Genomic DNA, 22,848 nt, shown 5'->3' on the forward strand with positions numbered 1-22,848 from the left:
TGCAAAGGTGGCAAATCTCTCCAGCGATACAGAAGACTCGTCAGTGAAGATGCAATCCTGAATAGTTTCTCCTCTGTCGATCCATGCCTGTGCCTGGACCACTCTCTTGATTTTGTTGATGTCCCTTATCATAGGGTATGCTCTGTAATGACAAGGAATAATTTTATAGGTATAGTACAGTTTCTTAAACAACACTTTTACTTCCTGTACTATCCAGTACTAACCTCACACGTCCATATTTCCATCCAATTCTCCGTCTCATCTTCTTTATGCTGGCCTCGGATACAGTGAGATTGTGATTTTTCAGCAGAGTGTCTTTGACCCCTAAGGCACTCTTCTCATCATTCTCTTCACTTATTTTGTCAACCAGAAGAGTTGTCTCCCTGCAGTGTAAAGAAAAACAACAATCCTGTAAGTTACAGTACAGTAGGCCACAAGTACAGCACATCATTTACAGTAAACAATAATAGATATACTGTATTTTATAGTTTTATAAATAGAAAGCGATATAAACAATAATAGATCGATATATTGTGATTTATAGTTTTATAAATATACCGCGATATAAACAATAGTAGATCGATATATGGTGTTTTATAGTTTTATAAATATACCGCGATATAAACAATAATAGATAGATATACTGTGTTTTATAGTTTTATAAATATACAGCGATATAAACAATAATAGATAGATATACTGTGTTTTATAGTTTTATTAAATATACCGCGATATAAACAATAATAGATAGATCTATAATATATAGTTATATAAATAATAATAGATAAGATACACAGTATAATATACTTACGCGGTAGTTACCGTTGGTGTCCTCGTGCGTTTTTTGGTCTTACCGTGGGCATGATAGCTCACGATGGTTGCTGGTACAACAAGGCCAGAAGCACCTAACCAGCGTTGGATATCTGCAATTCGTTGTCCTCTCCTGTACATATCCTTAATTCTCATGCTAAGATCCTTAGAAATCTTTTTAACAGGCATCGCTGCGAGTAGAAAGAAATACAAGCACAAGAATGCATATTCGATGTTTAGTCGATGTGTATTCAATGTGCAGTGAATCAACAAAATGGCTGGTGTATTTATACTTTAATGAGTCACATTACAGTACGCTGACTTTTAACACCTGCACCTCGTTGCCATGCATAAAATGTCACATACATTGCACAGTCCACCACTCGATGATCTGTATCTGAGCTTGCCCTTGTCCAGATACTGCATTGTGCCATCTGCTTCCATGATCAACCCCGATTCTACGGACGCAGGAACCCACTCGCTTCTGCCGTGCCTGTCATGCAGAAAAAGCGAAAGGCGATAGCCGTTTCAAAGCCAAGGCCAAAGCGAAAGGCTAAGGCTAATAAAGAAAACCTTCTGACGACCCCAAAGGCTAAGGGTTTTAATAAGCCTTATTATGTCAAGAAGAAATTTGGTGATGTACACTCAAAGCAAAACAAATGGCAGCCAACCCATCGAACCCGCAGGCCACCCCCTCCATTACTCTTCGACGACTCTGCCGCTGCTCTCCCGGAAACCCACAGCCCATCTTCTCCACTACTCTTTCACGATGCTGCTGCTGCTCTATGCTGCTGCTGCTCTCCCGGAAACCCAGAGGTCACCTCATCCGTCCCTCTTCGACGACACTGTCGCTTCTCTCCCGGAAATCCACAGGTCAACTTCTCCATCACTCTTAGACTACGCTGCCGCTTCCCTCACGGAAATCCACAGGTCACCTCCTCCATCCCTATTCGACAACACTGCCAGGGAACCCCCATCTCATCCTCCTTAGCACCCATCCACCCAGATGTCCACAGCACCCCATGCACAAGATCCAGCTCATTAGACCGCATGCTGAATGGGTTAAGTGTCGATATCCCTGGGAACTCTATGCTGGTAAAGATAGATCTTCTTTTAGAGACCATGCTAAATATGGATCAACGGATGTAGAAAATGGACAAGCAGATGGAGAAGATGGATAAGCGCATGGAGAAGATAGAGACTGACCTAGCCGGGATACATAATTTGCTTGGTGTTCATGCCCCTGTATCTCTGACGCCGGAGCAGGAGGGTGGCATGGAAGTGATGAATGGGACCTTCAACCTTCCATCACCAAGCGTGCCCCCTCCATCAGAAGAATATGTATTCATGTATGCCGTTGACGAGGATGACATGACAACCCCATCAAGATCACGCCAGGAGGCAACACTGACAAGGCGACCAAGACAGGAGGAAAGCATACCCCCAGAAAACCTACCCTCGACCACCGCCACAAGCTCACCCGCTCCCAGAAGAACACCCACTCCCAGAATCCAACCCACATACGCTTGCATTGAGACGGTGCCCGACATCATCTTGCGCGAGCTGCCCCGGCCACTCAGGGAGAAGAATAGGTTAACAAGTGGTGGTATACCCCAGAAGTATGCTATGTTAATTTTCAAGCACCACGTGTCCTACTTGGTGTACTGCGGGTGGGTAAACTACGAAGAAAATCGCGACAAAAGGGCTCTTCCTGAAAATTTACGAAAGACTATTGTGGAGGAATTGCGGGGCTATTTTTCAATTACCGATCCTTTAATGAAAATAGTGAGAGACTCCATTAATGGCATTTTGCATTATACGAGGCATCGGACCTGGAAGGACAATCTGCTGGGGATCGAATTCGCGTGACTGTTCAAATGTTGATTAATTTTTTACTTGTTGCTTGTTTTAAATTGTATTAATAAAGAAATGTTTTTACTTACAAAAGACCTGCACAACTCCAGTCCTCGAGGGCCACAAACAGGCCCAGTTTCAATCCTGAAAACCGGGCCTCTTTGCGGCCGTTGAGGAATGGAGTTGTGCAGGCCTGACTTACTGTTTTCATAAATTGTATTCTTAATAACTTAATTGTATTCATAAATAAATGTTTTTACTAACACCATACTGTACACCTGTGCTGTAAATGTTTTGACTTTCTGTATTTCAATAAAGGAAATTTTGCTATAGTTTGAAATTGTATTCATACTGTACATAAATGTTTTTACTAGCAGTACACCATACACCTGTAAATGTTTTGAATTGCTGTACACTTTAAATGTTTTTAAATTGTATTTTTAAATAAATGTTTTTACTTACTCCATAAATGTTTTTGTACTTACTCTACCAATAAAAGAAAATGTTGATTTGTTTTAAATTGTTTCATTGTCTCCTTTTATAACAAAATACTGTGTTTCAAGAAATGTTTTTTACTAACACCATACTGTTGTTGTTGTACACTTTTTGTACTTACTCCATCAATAAAAGAAAATGTTTATTTGTTTAAAATTGTTCCATTGTCTCCTTTTATACTGTAACAAAATACAGTGTTTCTAGAAAATACTGTACAGTACTGTCCAGGCATACTGGACAGTACTGTACTGTATACTGTAGGCATGCTCAGTACATCACAAGAGTATTAAAACAATACATGCTGTACGGGTATAGAAAACACATATGTACTGGAATACATGTAGAATAAATGCATACTTTTTATTTTTCGGGTGTATTATACATTATGTATATAAAAAAGTATTGTATACTGTCTGAAAACAACAGCATACTGTTTCAGGTATTCTATCCTAATCAATAACAACAGCCACTAAACTGTTGACTCCGGTACGTGTTTTTTTTAAATCCGATTCAGCAATGTGCAGGCATCGTTACACAACGCGATATTATCCATCGAAATCCCTCCATTTGCCGTTTTCCACATGAGATGACAAAGTTTTCTTTTCTGAGTAAAAATAAAAGTACAAGTTTTACTATAATGGTCAGTCAGTCCCCTAAAGAAGTTCCCACAGTCAGTCTCACCAATAATTTTCTCGGGGGGGCGTCTCCTGTTCACATGCGCATGCGACTACTGTAGATGTGATGACACGCATATGCATTTCAAGAAGGTTCCAATGCACATGCGCCTAGCTTTCCACCAATTGTTCAGTATCTACTGTAGAAGCTGCTCAGCCAATGATATTGCTGCACTACATTTTCGCGAATTGTGCCTACAATACTATAATAAAAGTACTGTAAAGAACCATAAGCAAAGCGATTGATTACAGGATTAATTGCTTTACTGTGCATTGATATTGATATTTCAAAAACAGAATAAAATGCGGCAACATTACTCACCATAGATTTTTCCAATCAGCTGGCGCCAAACCACTGCCAGTCCCGTATTCTTGATTATAAATGTAGTTGACAGGTGACAGCGGGACTGCTACACCTGTAGTTGACAGCTGATGAGGCTGGAAATCGCTTTGGTACATGCAAGCTTGTTGGTATCTGTACTCTGTGCTCAGGCTGCAGGTATCCGGTCGGGGACAGACAGCAAGGGTTGCCGGTCACCAGGTTTTCACTGACGGTCGGACCGTTATTGGAAGCTGGTGCTGTCGCTTGCCCATTGCTTGCCTGCGACTGACGTTTCTTAGTTGGTTTTAACATGACCGTTCACCTTTTGAAGTCTCCATGATCAAAGATATGGGAAAAATCTGGTGCTACACACCAATACTCTCCTTTAACACCATGTGCGGGATCAATACGAAAAAAACACGGATCAATACATAACTTTTTCCTTATTGCACGCTTCCACACATGAGCATCTGGTGAAAATTTGTAAAAGTCATAGTTTTCGATAAAATATTGATAAATTTGACCAACTGTTGCCATCTTATCATCAGTTGCATTAATCACGGCCCATATCAAATAAGCGTACGTTATGTTGGGTTTTTGGAACACGGACTGCAGTTGTGCACTCATCTCGGGACTCTCAGGACAATAAAACAACACCAGACACTGTGCATTTATTTTTTAATATGAAAAGCCTAAATTGATACAGTATTGTAACTTCTTCAGTACCAAGGTCAATTAACAATGGATCACTGTGGTATTTTTTTTAAACACCTGCAAGTCGATACATTACTGTTAGTGAGCCACATGTAGTGTAAACATTAGAATTCATTACAATTCACGAATATCAGCCACCTGGCGGATACGCGAAGAATTGCAACCAATTAAATCCGAACCATTATCAATAAACACATCAACACACATCAATAAAGACATCAACCACGGGTGACGCCGGCATGAATGCAACATGAATACGGTATGAACGACGCATGAACGCGGTGAAGTGCGTGGCTTTCGGAAAAAATCCCCGAAAAAATCGGAGATGTTGTAGAATAAAATGGGCCTCAGCTGTATAAAGCGTTGTTACCCCATTAACGCAATAAATAATGCTGTAAATATTGCATTTTTTAAGGAGATATGATAAACATTACTAGTGTTTTCATCGCACTCAATGATAATCTTGCGTTGATAATGTGGTAGCATTAACAAATTAAGTTAATCAGTGTAATAAAACTTGCTACATGTGCATTCTGTATGTATATGCCATATGTGCACACAGCAGAATTTGTTTACTTTGTTTACTTTGAGTGAGCAATATTTAAAGCAACAAGACCATGTTTTAAATGTCTGCTTTTGAGTCATTAACATTAAGGAGATTTTTCTTCCTATCTACAGTACTGATTGATGTTGTATTTTTATTTACAAAAATAAATCCATTATTATTGTATGAGTATTAAAAGGCTTCCTAAGTTAATAAAAGCCTCTTAAAGTTATAGGCTACACTTACAACTGCTGGGATAGCAGTAGGAAGATGCGAATGCACTTTGATTTTTTTGTTTGTTTTGTTTAGATATTTTTCTTTAAAGATGACATTTGTACTAATAAAAAATAATTATTGAAAGACTTTATGAAAGTATGAAACAACATAACATCACAGCAAGATATTACAATAGTGAAATGTACATTGTTATGAGGAATAACTTTTGGTACTGAAGTACAGTATAAATTAGAGTGTAAGCTCCTCGGAGCAGGGACTCCTCTAACTTAATGTTACTTTTATGTCTAAAGCACTTATTCCAATGATCTGTTATTTATATTATCTGTTATTTATTTGATTACCACGTGTATTACTACTGTGAAGCGTAATGGTACTATATAAATAAAGACATTCAATACAATAAAGAAATTTAAAATTGAAACAATATAGTTAACTAATAGGCAGAAGAAAATGTCCAATAAAAAGAAAACTTGCAAAGGAATAACAAACCTGAAAAAATACTGTGGGCTATACGGTCATCACAGGCGTTTACTGCAAGTCTAGATTTAACAAAAGACAACAATTCCCAATGCTACAGTACATCCAATATGACGGACAATTTCTTAACAGTGCAGGTCTCCTCTAAGACAGAGATACAAACTAGAGCTCTACTTATTGTACAAGTTCATAATGCAATTTTCCATTTAATATGACAGCCACGAACAGTGGAAAGACAAAGTTTCAGGTCCCATATGGACCTTTCCACTGTTTGTGGCTGTCACATTAAAATGAGAATTGCATTATGAACTTGTACAGTAAGTAGAGCTCTATTTTGTATCTCTGTCTTATAGAAGACCTGTACTTTGAAGAAATTGTTTGTCTACAGGTGCGATGACGAGTATTCTAAAACTTGCTATGGAAAATCTGGGGCTATCACCAACAAGATCCAGGTACATGCTGGGTACATGCTGCAACATTTCAGTGACATCTCTGCAGAGACTAATGGCCCATCGAATTAACACAACAGGGGTCCCTGACAGCCCCATTGTTAATCCGATGGGCCATTAGTCTGTCTGCAGAAATGTCACTGAAATGTTGCAGCATGTACCCAGCATGTACCCAGATCTTGTTGGTGATTGCCCCAGATTTGTTTTAGAATACTTGTCAGCACTACAGTATGTTGTGTTGGCTGCACAAGCAGGATTCCCCTCACCTGAAACTGTTGCCCCGCACTTTGGAATTGGACATTCAATATGACAAAATATAAATATATAGTTATGTAGCGGTCATGTAAAATGCCTACAGTCATCTCTCCTGCTGGCAGCAAGGCCTGGTAAGTGTGGGCATGCCAGCAGTAATCATGGAGGTTATCCCTCACACCCTGGTGGGGTGCCCTGTGTATGGATGGGACTGGTCACATGCTCTGACTCCATGGTTAGTGATGTCAGAGGTGTGTCAGCCTCAGAAGTTACATAAGGCACAGCACTGTGTCAAAGAGTTAGTTCCGTCAGAGTTCAAGGCGAGTACAGTTGCTGTATAGTTGTTAGTTCTAGTTCAAGCCCAGCAGGAGTTGCTGGAGAGTCTTGGTATGAGACCTGAGTTCTGCTGAGAGGAAGAGTTGCGGTAACTCCAGAGGAGACTGTGTCCAGGGATCTGGCACAGGATAGTGATCCCTGCGGGGATAGGGAATCCCTATTAAAGGAAAGAATCACCTTAGAAGGGAAGCAGCGAGGAGAATCATGAGAGGCTAAGTCTCAACTGCGAGGGGCAGCTAGCCCACATCATTCAATAAAGATGTGTTCATTCAGAAATCCTCTCGTGTACATCTGTGGAATGAGTGTACAGAGAGGAGCACCACCGAGGAGTTCCTCGTCAGGATCATCCCCATGCGGACGCAGGGGCCCTGGTTAGGTGGAGGCGCTGCACTGGAACTAGGTGAGACTCAACACACTATCTCAGCTGCCTGTCTAGACGGGTTCTCCCCACACACCATCATGCGGGAGACTCAGGAGTCCTGTAGCCAGCAGGTGCACCGTCAGGCATATTCACACTGTAATGGGGTCCGGTTAGACCACAGGGGCCAATGTGAGATTGGGTGGGTCAGGCCGGGCCAGAAATACCGTTACATTTGGAGGCGAGCTGCTGAGATCAGATCTGTCAACAGGACAGGCTTTAGCTAGGCACACTGGGATACAGGGAGAGTGTCTGCTGCCACTTTGTGCTGCGTAGGGACGGACCTAGGGGTGGTCAGGGGGCTGACGGGATATTGTCAGTTCGCAGGGACAACCTAGGGGCCTGAAGGGAGTGAGGGGTCTGGAGCCGGGCTATAGCTGACCGAGTCACCTTGAGGCAGTGCTAGTTGGTAGGATGCCAGAAGGGATAGCCTGTTAACTTGGTCAGGAGTCCTGGAGAGGGTCTGCGCTAGGCTGACCAAGACAGGTAGACGCCCCAAGTACTGCATGGCAGAGCCAGAGTACCTAGCCCATTCCAGACACTCACGTAGGGAGCACAGACTGGGAGGAAGGAGTCACAGCAGACACTGAGAGAGTGAGCCTAGCCTGAGGTAGTGCACATTGAGTCAAGCCTAGTTCGGGTACACATGTGGTGGTGCATCTGAACATCTTTATTGTACTGATGTGGAGGCTGCCCCGCAGAGCTGAGCCCCATGTACGACAACTGCTACGAGAGGATAGAGGATCCGCGTGGTGCGGAGAACATAAAATGGCGACCAGAGGCTGATGGGGAGGGCACCCGTGGCGTGCAACCCACTGAAGAGCAAACGGTCTCCGAGTTATCGTTAACCAGGTTGCTCTGGAGCGGAGCGAAGGCTATGGCTGCCCAGTTTTTATCCTGTATGGGACAGCGAGGGGCCACCCTTGAAGAGTGTGAAGAAATTGTTATAATTGGGGGAGAACCCCGTGAGGAGAGCAAACAGATGGACTTTTTGGGCTCAAAAGTCAACCAAAATGGCGGTTCCCGCTTGCTAGGGACACCGCATGGGACAGTCATAGAAAATGTGGCTGGTGCAGGACTTGCAAAAAGCTGGCCGGGAATGGCGCGAACAGCAGGGCCCCGCCCTGAAGGGGGGCATGGCGCGAAAGCTATGGCTGCGCCGGGATGGACAGTGACTAACTCAGCCCCTGTGCTGAGTCAACCGCTTAGTCTATGGGACCCTCCCCTGATTTCTACCAGGGGGAGTGACTTTCAACTATGGCCTGTGGGAATGTACCCACTGGGCCCAGGGATGGATATCCAGACGGCGCCACTACCGAAAGTAGTTCCGGCCGCGGAAGGCAAGTGCAAGAAAGAGGGATATCTTGCACAAAAAGCGGCTGCAAGAAAAAGGCGGGAGCTAGCCGCGGGAAAGGACCTCAGCTCTGAGGAGGAGACTGGCGCGAAAACGCTAACCGCGCCCACCAGGACTGAGAGAGGTGCGGCCTTAATTAAGGGGCATGATATTCCCCTGTGGGACCCGCCCATAATTGCAACCCCTGGGGGCGGGTTTCAGCTCTGTCAGAGAAGGGAGGAGCCGAAGCAGGGAGTGGCGGATCCAGCAACTTCCATCAGTCAGTTGCGAGGAACCACTGAGAAGGAGAGACCTGTACAGGAAGTGGCTCCTGTACAAAGAATGGCCTGCTCCTCCACTGTGGGCACGATGGTCTCCACCCAGCCCTACTCAGTACCCGGCGGGCTACTGGTGGTACGGGTGGCTGGCACCGAGACGGTGGTCGGGCTCTGCCTACAATGCGGGCTGCCCGGAGGCACGGTCAATACAGCGGCACGTTGCCCTCATTGCGGGACTTTGTACCTGTGGCCTATGCCCACATTCATTCCTATACAGCCTGCTGACCCCCCGGTGGACGTGACAAGGCGCTCCGCCGAGTCCCCGGGCGCGCTATGGAGCAACCGCGCGAGTCCCGGAAACAAGGGACTGGAGCCGGTCAAGTCGGCTGGGTCACTTGCGATTGAGGCGGCTGAACCAACCCCCGCGTTCGGGGAAAAGAGACTGTCACCCCGCTCGGAGACCCCTAAGTCCGGGCGAGGGGATTACTCAGATGAGGACCTCCGTGAGCTGGCGGTAGTAAAAACGGAGCTGAAAAGGCAGACCGGGAGATCGACACCCCGTGGGGTGAGTGGCAGGACGTCCCCCGCAGATCGGCGATCCGACCGACGGAGTCCCGCCATCCCAGGACCTGGCGGAGACGGGAGAGAGACGCCTACACCCCTGCGGACGGGTAAGCCAAAAAGCCCTATCTCTTACCTGGTCACAACAGACGGCGAAGTGCTGGAAGGGCCGCGCCAGGCCCAAAGTGCACGTGGAGGGACGGCATCACTTCCGGCAACGACGGCGGAGCAACCGGATGTCGTCATAGAGGAAGAGATCCCGCATGGGGGTCCCACGCAAGATGGCGACGCTTCCGGTTCCGGGGAGAACTTCACTTCCGGTGGCGACGGCGGAACCCATGAAGAAAAAGCAGCGACGCTTCGGCGATCGGGGGAAGATTCCCGATCACTTACAAGGCCCAGAAATTGGAGAGACGATCTCAGGACTGAGGAGGGTGAGACATCATCCTTGGATCAGTCCACGGACAGTCAGGAGCGGGTCATGACTCCGTGGGGTCCTGCCCCGTGTCCCTATGCCCAGCCCCATGCCCTAGTTAATACCCCTACCCCCATCACACGGTCACCGGGTTCACCGCCTAGCCTGGAGTACGTGGACAATTCACCAGGGGGAGAGGGAAGACGGACTGGGGAAAGGCAGCGCAGTGGCGCTACGGAGGGCGATTCAAGGGGACAGGGAGAATTGAGGGTGGCAGATACAGCACCCCAACCGACAGTAAAGGCTCCGGGGTCCTCGAGGTGGTTCCCATCGCGTTCAACGAGGTCGTCAGGGGTATTTTCATTCGACGACGACAGGGAACCAGGGCCTAACCCATTTAAGGAGACCCGGTGGTGGGCCCCGCTATTTGAAGGGTACTCCGCGTGGATGGACCGTACTCGGTTCCTCATCCGGCGGGAGGACGTGGTAGATTTCTGGTGGAAAGAGGGAGAGTTCACACCCGAGCAGAGGGACAGGGAATTACAGAAGAGGTGGTTCCAGCTGGAGCGTAGAGACATAGCGCCCATGGGTCCCGACACACTGTCAGATCCAGTCGATCCTGATGAGCCCCTATCATGGGTATTACCTGGGAGGGCAGGTAATGCTGATCTGACCAGGGTCAGTAGGGCGGAGAGGGCTATAATAGTCCGGTATAAAAAATCCCACGGGTTGGAGTATCCCTATGTTCCGGAGCCCCTGATGGATGAAATTGAGGACAATAGGGAAAGGTGGCTCCAAGAGACTATAGAGTTGTAGTTAGTCAATAGGGGGAGCGCCATTGTAGGTAAGAAGGCGGAGGAAAGGATAGACACCCTGATGCGAGTGTGGAGCATAGGGAGAAATGTCCACAAACATAGGGTGACCTATAGGCCAGAGAGAGGATCGCCTAGGCATTACTATGTCACGGTCCTGGATATGGGTAACAGGGAGGTGAGAAAACCTGACCCAGATCACTATTTTTAGGGGGTACTAACACATTACGCGGGTTCGTGGCTGCTGGTCGGGGTGGGCTTGGCGGACTGTACTGTAGTCATTGTTATGGTATTCTGAAAATTTGTATGTGAATGTTAACATAATTATGTCCTATGTTACAGTGCTTCCTGGAAGAAGGTGTACAAATTTAGGTCCCAGCGAGGACGATGGGATTCACCAGGGGGAGAATGTAGCGGTCATGTAAAATGCCTACAGTCATCTCTCCTGCTGGCAGCAAGGCCTGGTAAGTGTGGGCATGCCAGCAGTAATCATGGAGGTTTTCCCTCACACCCTGGTGGGGTGCCCTGTGTATGGATGGGACTGGTCACATGCTCTGACTCCATGGTTAGTGATGTCAGAGGTGTGTCAGCCTCAGAAGTTACATAAGGCACAGCACTGTGTCAAAGAGTTAGTTCCGTCAGAGTTCAAGGCGAGTACAGTTGCTGTATAGTTGTTAGTTCTAGTTCAAGCCCAGCAGGAGTTGCTGGAGAGTCTTGGTATGAGACCTGAGTTCTGCTGAGAGGAAGAGTTGCGGTAACTCCAGAGGAGACTGTGTCCAGGGACCTGGCACAGGATAGTGATCCCTGCGGGGATAGGGAATCCCTATTAAAGGAAAGAATCACCTTAGAAGGGAAGCAGCGAGGAGAATCATGAGAGGCTAAGTCTCAACTGCGAGGGGCAGCTAGCCCACATCATTCAATAAAGATGTGTTCATTCAGAAATCCTCTCGTGTACATCTGTGGAATGAGTGTACAGAGAGGAGCACCACCGAGGAGTTCCTCGTCAGGATCATCCCCATGCGGACGCAGGGGCCCTGGTGAGGTGGAGGCGCTGCACTGGAACTAGGTGAGACTCAACACACTACCTCAGCTGCCTGTTTAGACGGGTTCTCCCCACACACCATCATGCGGGAGACTCAGGAGTCCTGTAGCCAGCAGGTGCACCGTCAGGCATATTCACACTGTAATGGGGTCCGGTTAGACCACAGGGGCCAATGTGAGATTGGGTGGGTCAGGCCGGGCCAGAAATACCGTTACAGTTAAATATTTAAATCAATAGGAACCGGTGCTTCAAATGTTAATTGTATCCTTGTAATCAATTAAAGCATCCTATGCAACAATTCCCGTGAGTATAAAGTAATTGATCAGCATCCCATAGCAAGGGTTAAGGAACTAGAACCTATTGCTAACTCGCACATATTTATAGTACACACTGTGTCCCATTCAAAGCTGACATAAAGCATGAATAACAGACGCACTTGCCAGAACTCCCTCCTACTGTCTCTGTACGTTCTCCCTACCAACCAATTAAATTGTAAGCTCTTCGGAGCAGGGACTCCTTTTCCTTATGTTACTTCTATGTCTGCAGCACTTATTCCCATGATCTGTTATTTATATTATTTGTTCTTTATATGATTACCATGTGTATTACTACTGTGAAGCGCTATGTACATTAATGGCGCTATATAAATTAAGACATACAATACAATACAAAATAACTCACTCAGTAAAGTCCATGGTATTCTCCTTGAAGTCCAGGATGCAGGTTTTCAACAGCGTATTGATTCTGCACATGAAGTGGACAAGCAAAAATAGAAACGGGGGCAGAGCACTGCCAACAAATTGGAGGAGGCCAATATAGAAAAATATAAAATTATGTATTAACCAAACAGCCCTTTCTCAAGGGCGTGTTGCCCGAAATGCGTAGGTGCGCTGTGTAGCTATCTAGGGGTCTTTTATGATCCGTTTGGTTAATAAATAATTTCATATTTTTCTATACTGGCCTCCTCCAATTTGTTGGCACTGTTCTTCCCCCGTTTCTATTTTTAATTATTTAAATGTTTGTATTCTCATAAGGATCATTTAGTTAAACTCTTTTGTCAAAGCGTTATAAGCCTGCAGCCCTGTCAAGGCATGACCCCTTTGCAGGTCCTAGCACTATCTGTGAAAATTCTCATTTACCTCTGCAGTGGAGGGAGAAATGTCTCAATAGACCAGTCTTCCACAGGTGCACGAAAAAACCTTCAACAGTATTAAAATAGTGGGGAGGAGTGAGCTTAAACCCAGGGAGGAGGGATCACCAACCTTCAAATAACTGTTACCAGTTGACAATTTACAAACACACACAATCCCTACAAGCTCTACCCCCACCACAACATATCATACATATTTGTTTCAAAAGGAATGCTATTGGGTGTGACCAAATGTATTTAACAAAAGACAACAATGCTACATCCAATATGTGTCAGTCAATAGAAGTAGTTATTTAGTTTGTATAATGAGGTTGTAGTTACATTTCAGTTAGATTGATTCACCATGTAATTGTTGTGTTGTTCCCACGTTCTGTATTTGAGGTGAATATTATATAATGATATCCCCTATTAATGTGTCTATGTATTTTTCCAAAATATCATTTTCTTTTGTTTATTATTCAGAATTTCTAATCAATCCATTTTCCGTAACAAATATATTGTAGTGCCTGTTACTGTATAGTACAAATATTTTCAGTTCCTCCATTTAACCATCTTCAAATGAATTAGATTTTGGGAGTGTTTTCTATATACAATTAGCTTAGTCAATATAGAGGGATTGGGGGCCAAAGTGACTCACCAAGGTCACAAGGAGAATTGACGCTGCGATTCAAACCAGATTCACCAATTGTTGGACCTGAGATCCCTGGACTTTACTCCAAGAGAATTCTTGGTAAGAAGAGAGACTGAGCTTAGGCCAGAGTTAACTAGCAAGGGATGGGTTACCATTCCAAGGATATCAGGCTGATGGGTGAACACAACCACCCAGGCATAGACTCTTCAGCTGTTAAATTTGAAATGTCCTTGCCTGTCTGAATACAGATACTAATCCCACATATAGATGTAGCAGCCATTAGTGCTCCCGCTGCACATTGTATCAGAGCACACACAGCACACCAGTGGGAGCCAACAACATTGAAAGACATTAACCGTGGATTAAAAAGGGCTGGGGCTAATGCACTATTCCACTCCCTGATGCGTGCCAGCAGGTGCAATATCACCTGCTTCATCTGTACACTGGGCCTTAAAGAGGACTGGATAATATGATGGCTGGGAAAGAAAACATGAAAGTTACATACAGTAAGTAAGAATTTAGAGTGGTGTTGGAGCATGCGCTGAATATGGTAAGAGGGATTTAGTGAAACTGCTTTTGAAAAATAATAAGCAATTACCCATGAGAAATCTCATAGAGAGTAAAACTTATGTCGGGTGTATGTGGTTAATACTGTAGGGGGAGGGAGAGAGCGAGCGAACAGAGAATTCTGATCACTGACATTACATTTAGCCAACGTCTCAGTGGTAGGAGCGCCCGGAACTCACAGGAGATAAAGTGATAGTGGGCTCTGGTCCTGGTCAGCAGTGCTGATTTCTTCTCTCCCAGCTGTGTGTGCCTCTAAATACTGTGGGTCACTCAATATATTAGTCTATTTACCTGATTGGCAGATGAGGCAGTCTGGGAGCTGCATCGAGCAAAGCAGAGATCGCTCCTACTCTTTACTGCACCACAAGAAAGCCCAGTAGCTTATTTGCAAGCAGTGTTTTTCATTGTTAGCAAGGCATCAGCTGGCACTCCATCCCAGGGAATATCACTTGTATTAGGTGATTATTGTTCAGTGTCAGTATCTCAATAATGCAATTTGCATAACAAGACTGTTTGCTTGACATCACTTACACTGCATTAAACTAGTTGCTCTCTCATCTGTATATACCATCGCCACATCCTTCCCCTATTCATTAGTTTTAATTAATATGTAAGTTTGAATGAGAGTGCTCCACTTATAGGATTTTAGTTGACCAAATTAAAGGTATATTTTTGGTTTCATTTATTTAAAACCTCACTTCAATTAAATGCAGTTTCATTTAGTGGGTATCTGTTTCCTTATCCTTTGCACTTTATCTTATTATACCTATAGAGACTGCACTTTCTCCTTAGGCTCAGGTAGATTTGAAGTACTATCAACAAATATTTAATCATTATCATTAAGACAAATAATACATTTAGGAGTTTAGGAACCTGAGCAGCCTCTGCCTCCCTTTTGTGCTGTTGAAAAATGTATACGTATTGTTCCATGAGTACCAGTATGATGACTCCCTTTTCTTCACCAGGGAGGAACACTCGTGGCTGTTTTGTCTTGCACATAAAGCTGGGTATTTACTTGTTTTGATGTTGAGCTCATAATACACGCTTTTTACTCTGGAAAAACATCATTGTGTCAGACTCACTTTTTTACACTCATTTCAATAGCAACGTCATTAAGCTACTGTCTGAGTTTTAGGCGGTTTGTTAGGCCGTATAATCTCATCAAGCTTAGATGTTAAACCTGTTTTGTAACTCTTAAAATTCCTTATTTTCCTCCTATCTTTAATGCTTTATTAGCACCTGCTGAACACATAAAGAAGAGGTTTGTGATGTTTCAAATACTCTGTATATTTTAGTCGTATATATGAATTATCATACTGGTCTAGTAAAAGAACTACAGTACTACAAAGATGGACTGTAAAATAATGCCATCAATTAAATCTAGTATCAATGTATCCTTCAATTTATACTGGTCTGAGGTGACAGAGTTACATAATGAGTAGGGCAGAGAAAAGGGACCTTTCACCACAAAGTATTCCCCCATGTTGAATTATATCCTCTGAAATGTTACCTGTTCTAGCATCAGATGGCATTCAAGCAAAACAATGTGCATCAAAGCTGCCTCTGCCTCTGCTTTGTGTAAACATTTGACTACCGCTGCTTGGTGACCCATTATGCAAACGTAATCAGTGGATGCAGAATTACAGCCTTCTTGAACCACAGGAGGGCAGGACTCTTGTGACATCCAGTGGACGTCACTAAGAGTCAAAAGAACATTAAATATATGCATTTATGCTGTTAGCAAGATTGCTGAAAATTCAATCTCCATTATTTGAGTCAATGCACACATCGTAATGGCAGATGCAGAGAGCAAATCACAAAAATATGTCATCCCCAGAAGCTTTCAGTGTTGCTAATGTAGAGATAAGGTACTGGAAATGTTTGCGATTTGTTCTGACCTGTGATCTTATAGAACGGTATTAATAAATCCCTTCTAAATTTACAGTTTCTATGCTGCATTCAATTATACTATCTTTAAGGCACAACTGGTGCTCACACAGTAGCTTCCTGCATGTGAATTTTGTCTTCATCCTGAAGCATTTAATTTTATTAGCAGCTCTGAACAGGAAAAATGTTTCAATGGATAATAATACACATACAGTAAGTTCTTGTAACCGTTATATACTCACATATTTATACATTACTTTTTAATATGTACATTTAATAATCTCAATATAAAAAAACATGTTTCTGAGGATTTGTGGGCTGAGCCCAACAGTTGTAGTTATGCTGTATGTATGTATGTAGTATGTGAATTCTTGCAATATCCATTTGTGAGAGGTGCTGGTTATTTATCACTATAAAAAAAGACAATAGATGTTGACTTTTTCCCACATTGAGATAGCCTACTTAATAAAAATACATAGATATACAGCTTTAATAAACCAGTGAGAAAACAAACACTCTTGTTTTTATTATTCTAAACTCCCATTTTTTGGTAGTTATATACAATTCAGTGCTGTTTGGGCCAAGTTAAATTAGGAGTGGTGTTTTGGTTGTAAACATGATTTGTGTTTTTCTTTTAGTCGTGGCTCTAAAAAGAGTTTATGTTTTAGTTTTGCAAAAAATAAAACTTTTTGTTTTTAGAATTTCATTTTTTAAAGTTTGAAAAAATATATATTTAGAATTTTAGCAGAATTAAAAAAAAACAGCAACATTAGCCCATTTTGTTAGATATGGGTGAAAAATAAACTTAAGCAAATGCAAACAAAAAACAAAACCAAGGCTGTTCTTTTTTGGCCTTTCCCTCAAATTGTGCTTTGATGTTAAAATTCTTCAAACCAGCAAACATGCCCATCCTTATTTTAAATACAGGTGTTTATAGTCAGTTAAAGCAATAATAACTACAGTAATCTAGCATTTTAAAAAGGATATATTTGGATCCCGGTTCTCTAGTATCCTATTTCCTTTGTTGTGTCATGATAAAATTACTAATACATGTATTGCATAGCATGATGTGAGGCATATGCCTAGCAATAAAGAAAATGAACTTAACCAATGATTCAAAGTTGTTGTATCAGCAATGTACTGTAAGACGGTGTCTAATTGATGCATGCATTTGTAGGTTAAATCATATTAAGTTGCGCAGGCAGAGAATGAGATGTACTGTAATGTGGTGTTCAAGATTCATTTTATTTTGCATATACGGTTTAGGGTGCTGGTATTATTAGTATGGGACCTGATGAGCATACAATCTATTTTTGATGCCTATGGCACAGGGAGATAGATTTGACTTTTTCCAAGGTCACAAGTAGTTTGCATCTCTGGAAATAGCAATGCCAGAATGCTCCTATAATAGTATTGGAATGTGCCCAGTCAAGAGCCAGTTCTCCTCTTTTTGGGAGCACCAACATCATTTTGCAGTTGTACTACAGTCCAAAGTTCACTGAATGTAATGTTTGAACAATTACAATATATTCAGAGCATGGCTGTATGGTGTTCCTCAGGGTGGTGGAAATTCCAAAGTGAGGATGCATTTCCAATTAAAAGACCCAACTGCGCCCTGAAAAAGAAAATAACTTACTATTTAAAGAGGAAAGAACAAAAGAAGGAAAGAAATTAAAGAGAATGTGAAACAATGAGACAAAGCATGAGGCTTCTCTGGGAAAAAGCAGAATTAAAAGAGACAAGTAGAGAGATGTGTATCATATGCTCTAGAATCAGGAGACTGGGATCTCTTTATAGCTGGTGTAATGTATTCTCTTTAAGGTAACACATTGTTCCTATCTTCAAAATGAAGAGATACAAATGCTTGATACTAAAAATATCCATATAATCCATTTAAATATTAATTGTCCCTAAAAGATAAATGGATAACTAAATAAATATTGAAAGGTGTGTAATTAGTGTATTTAAAGATAAATCACACCACTAGAAAGAGCTTTTATCACAAAGATAAATGAACTCAATGATAGCATTCTGATACTCACAGTGAACTGTGACAGAGTAATTTCATAGCTCAATGCTAACATCTCAATGATTTCAATATCTTTTTTCCTCCTATTAAAAAACAAATGACACACTGACAATTCTCTAAAGGTTGTAACACTCTGATCACTCTCAATAACATTTTAAAGAGTAGATTAAATCTACATGATAGCGTCTAACTATATAATAGTTTATTTTGCTTCTTTAAACAAAGAGTGCAAGAAATATGAACTCTGCAAGAGCCCAATATCTATATTCTAACCAATTAGGTATGTTGAAAAGACATACTGTAGTATTTAGCAGATATTGATTCTGAATTATTTATAAGCAATATGGAGAATTGCTTTGGAATGACCATCAGTACAGTAGTATGTCTCAGTTAATTCTGCATCTCTTAAACATTTTAAAGCCTCAATCTGTCTCATTTATTCTATTTCTCTATTATTTTCTTCCGCAACTTTCTTTCTTTTCTTCTTCTTTAAATAATAATGTATTTTCTTTTCCAGGACACTGCAAAGAACCATCTTCGCACCATGACAAGGAACCAGTAAAGATGAAAATTGGGAATGTAAAAACATTTCTTTCCCTACCAATCTCATTAGATAAGTATATGTAAATATATTTCATCAGCTTTAATGTTCTGTTGATAAATTTGAATATGTTTTTTTTCATAAGCAATCAGTAGCTTTCTTTCAAATGTATTTTCTTTGTAGAACAAGAATCCTCTCCTGATTCCATCATATCCCCCAAGTCAAGAATGCAGTGGTTTTATTTCACAAAGTAAGAACATATTTTACATTTGATTTCACAAGAAAAAGGGTGTATATACAGTATGAAGTTATATGAAAAAAGTTTCCAGCAGAAATGTGAACAGCATTTGGAATTCATGTTCTAGACTTACTGTACCTTCTTTGAGAGTAATGCACAAACAGATTAGATTGTCCACTTACCGTAGGCAAGACACTGTAGAGCAGGGGCCAGGCTGTAGATAAGTTAGATAAGGTAATTTTTATTTAATCAGTTCACACACATAAAAAATGCTCATTTAGTATGACAAAGATCTTTTGTAACATTGCAAAGTTGTGTTATTTCTATGTTTAGTGTCCAATATTCATGCTATATTTTATTCCATATGGAAATTTTCTGTATTAGCTACATGGTCTACAGTTGCCAACTAAACTTGTGACAGACTCATTCATTATACACAGTTCAGTAGTTTTTCTGGTTCTCCTTTCGCAATGTAGTACAAAGACTTCAAATACCAAAATACACAGAGAAAATAAAGAACTGAATCAATTAGTCCCTTTGATACAAGTTTAGTTGATCTAAATTTATATTGGTCCTGGAGAAAACATACTGTAGATTATTTTAATGGCAATGATCCACTATTGTTTACGTTGCCACGACTAGATCTTATATTTGAGTGTTACTCACCATGAATATTTCTAAGGTCTTGGTAAGTCAATTGGAAACAGCAGCAATGAAAATGTCTCAGACTGGTCCAAAAAAGGAAATCAATATCTGCGCAATAATCTAATATCCCTGTCATCTTTCACTACACTTCTTAAGTTGTGAGCTCATCAGGGAAGGGATTCCCTTTCATGTTTCAAATATCTGTATTTTCTTGTTCAATTAATATGTATTTATATTGTGCTGTGCTAAGTACATAATAATTGCGACAGTATATAGATTGCATTTTTGAGTGAAAGTTGAACGTTTTGCACAGATATGCATCTCGCCATATTAATTAACTCATATCACGTCCAAATAATGTGAAAACATATTTTGTTGATGCAGTTTGTTTCCGGCTATAATTTGGTGCATGCGATATTGATTAGGCTGTGGGTGGCAGATCACCTGTAAAGTCACAGCCAGGTATCTTGCCTCCCTCTGGTAAGTGAAACAGGGCTTTTGCAGGAGAGGGAGGAGGCAGAGACATACAGAGATAAGGATAGGGACAGATGGACAGTGATGGGAGGGAAAGGGGGTGAAAAGTAAAGTGTCAGAAGGAGAAGGGCATAGGTAGAAAAGGGGCATAGGGGAAAAGGGATAGAGGGAGAAATTGAGAGGGACAGCGAGAGACAGAGCGTGAGAGAGGGAGAAAGATAAAGAGAGGGAAAGAGTGGGAGAGAGATAAAGAGAGGGAAAGAGATAAAGAGAGGGAAAGAGATGGAGAGAGAGAGGGAGGGAGAGACAAAGTGAGAGACAGAGAAGGAGAGGCTGAGAGGTATAGAGACAGAGGAACAAAGACAGAGAGACAGAGGGAGAGTCAGAGAGAGGAAGACAGACCGAGGAAGAGGGATAGAGGGCGAGACAGAGAGAAAAAATGGTGGAGAGAGGAACATACTGCAGGGAGAAAGAAAGGGAGAGAAAGAAAGGAGGAGAGATCGAGAATGAGAGGAGAGAAACATACCCTAAGATACAGAGAGAGGGAGAGACAGACAGGGAGACAGAGGGACAGAGAGAGAGGGAGAGACACGGAAAGGGAGAAACATACATACATACATACATACATACATACAATCTCTACATAAAATTTAAAATCTGATGGGTTTCCAAAACAATGGTAGCAGACTAAACTAGCTGAATGCTACAGAACATTTGTATACTTTCTTGTTTTGACATATTGTATACTTGTATTTTAAAATGACATATATTACACAATTTTGTATTGCTTAAAAAAACTAATTATGATCCTCTATGTCTAAAATAAGAGGATGGTGACTCTCTGAGAATAAGTCTTTAAATAGGGGTAAAGACTGCCTAAATGGTGTGTTCTATTCAGTGATAAAGTTTAGAGAGGTTTATGCAAATATTTTTAACAATTTTCTAATTGCCACACAGATGACAGCCATTAGAAAGTAAAACAAAAACAAAACATTATACAGCTCAATCTCTCTACTTCCCACAATGACTCAGCCATGCTACAACTTTGGTTTGTATAGTAAATAAGTTAGTGTGCAAAATGCTGTAGACAGCAGTTTGTATTTCTTACACATAATGGACTTTTTAGCAGTTTATTTTCCAGCATTTCTGGTATACCCAGTAAGGTAGATCATATATCCTTACATAATAAAAGTTTATGTGGCAGATAAAATCAGCAGTAAACAGTAACTATATAAACGAAAACTGGTAATGGTATAAAAGTTTCATCCCAACTGACAGTAGTTTAAATATGACTTTTCTTCAGTGGCACTTTAATATTTATGTATCTGTTGCCATAAGAGATCTCCCTAACTTCATTATATATTTCTATTTTTTTAAATACCACTTTCCCTTAAGTCTAGACAGTGGACAGAATGTATAGCAGTCTATTTAATTAAGTGCAGTAAAAACATCAACATTGACTGCCATGTTTGATATCACTTTTAGATGTATTCTTAGCTCTCAGCATTGATATACTGCAATGCCTACATTATAAAGCTGTCTTGATAAAACTCGACTACTTTTGAATAATGTTTATATCTGTTTCTCTGCCTTTTTTTCTCACCCAGCTGCTCTTTAAATAAAGTTTATGTTCATAGTCTTTATCTTCACTATCTTGTTATATTGTTATAGTGTTTCAATCTGCTCTGTTTAGTTTTACATTAAACTACATTTACTATGCTTCGGTTTTGAGAGGTGATTGCTAAATTAGGAAGCTAGATAAGAACCATTACAATTCAGCTAAATATTCATCTTTTCAACATTCCTGGAATGTTATGTTGTTTATTCTTTAATTACTGCAAACCAATTCTAAAAGTTATCTGCTCTTTCTCTGTACAACTATTACCAATCTGCATGCCCTTTGTTTCTCATTAGAGTTTTGCATACTTGGGCCATTTACTTCTATTGAAGCTTTAGAATATCCAGAGGGTGATTGTAAGTTAGTATATAATTTTAGTGACTAAAAAGAGCCAAACAGACAAAAACATGCTGTACTGCATATGCCTGTAACAGGAGCTGTGGGACATAAATTTAAGTCATAATAAAGTCACTTTTACCTCCATAATTTTACAAAGATACGCCCTTTCCTCTATTGCTCGACTGCTAAAATTCTGACACAGGCCCTCATTCTCTCCCGTCTCGATTACTGTAACCTCTTGCTGTCTGGCCTTCCTGCCTCTCACCTGTCTCCCCTACAATCTATCCTAAACACTGCTGCCAGAATCACTCTACTCTTTCCTAAATCTGGCTCAGCGTCTCCCCTGCTGAAATCACTATCCTGCTTCCTATCAAATCCCACATCTCACACTTAATTCTCCTCCTCACTTTTAAAACGTTACACTCTCCTTCCCCTCCTTACTTCTCAGCCCTAATTTCTCACTATGCACCATCCTAACTCTAGCGTTCCGCTCAAGGATGTCTCCTCTCTACCCCCTTTGTATCTAAAGCCCTCTCCAACCTTTAACCTTTCTCACTAACTGCCCCACACCTCTGGAGTATCCTTTCCCTCAATATCAGACTCTCACCCACTCTATCCACCTTTAAGGCCCACCTTAAAACACACCTGCTTAATGAAGCATATGAGTAGCTCCGTGGCTAATACTAGACACCTGATACATAAACTT

General features: G+C 41.7%; 1 protein-coding gene across 2 annotated transcripts in view; it reads left to right on the forward strand.

Annotated features, from left to right (window-relative positions):
* The window catches only part of SGCZ (sarcoglycan zeta), a 1,846,920-nt gene that overhangs the window by 1,111,378 nt on the left and 712,694 nt on the right, over positions 1–22,848 (forward strand). For both annotated transcript variants that reach the window (XM_075565961.1, XM_075565968.1), the window contains one exon: positions 19,012–19,078. The gene's annotated coding sequence lies outside the window, so the exon portion shown is untranslated. The remainder of the gene's footprint in view (positions 1–19,011; positions 19,079–22,848) is intronic.

This window comes from Ascaphus truei, chromosome 1 (assembly GCF_040206685.1).
Source record: "Ascaphus truei isolate aAscTru1 chromosome 1, aAscTru1.hap1, whole genome shotgun sequence".
NCBI classification, from domain to species: Eukaryota; Metazoa; Chordata; class Amphibia; order Anura; family Ascaphidae; genus Ascaphus; species Ascaphus truei.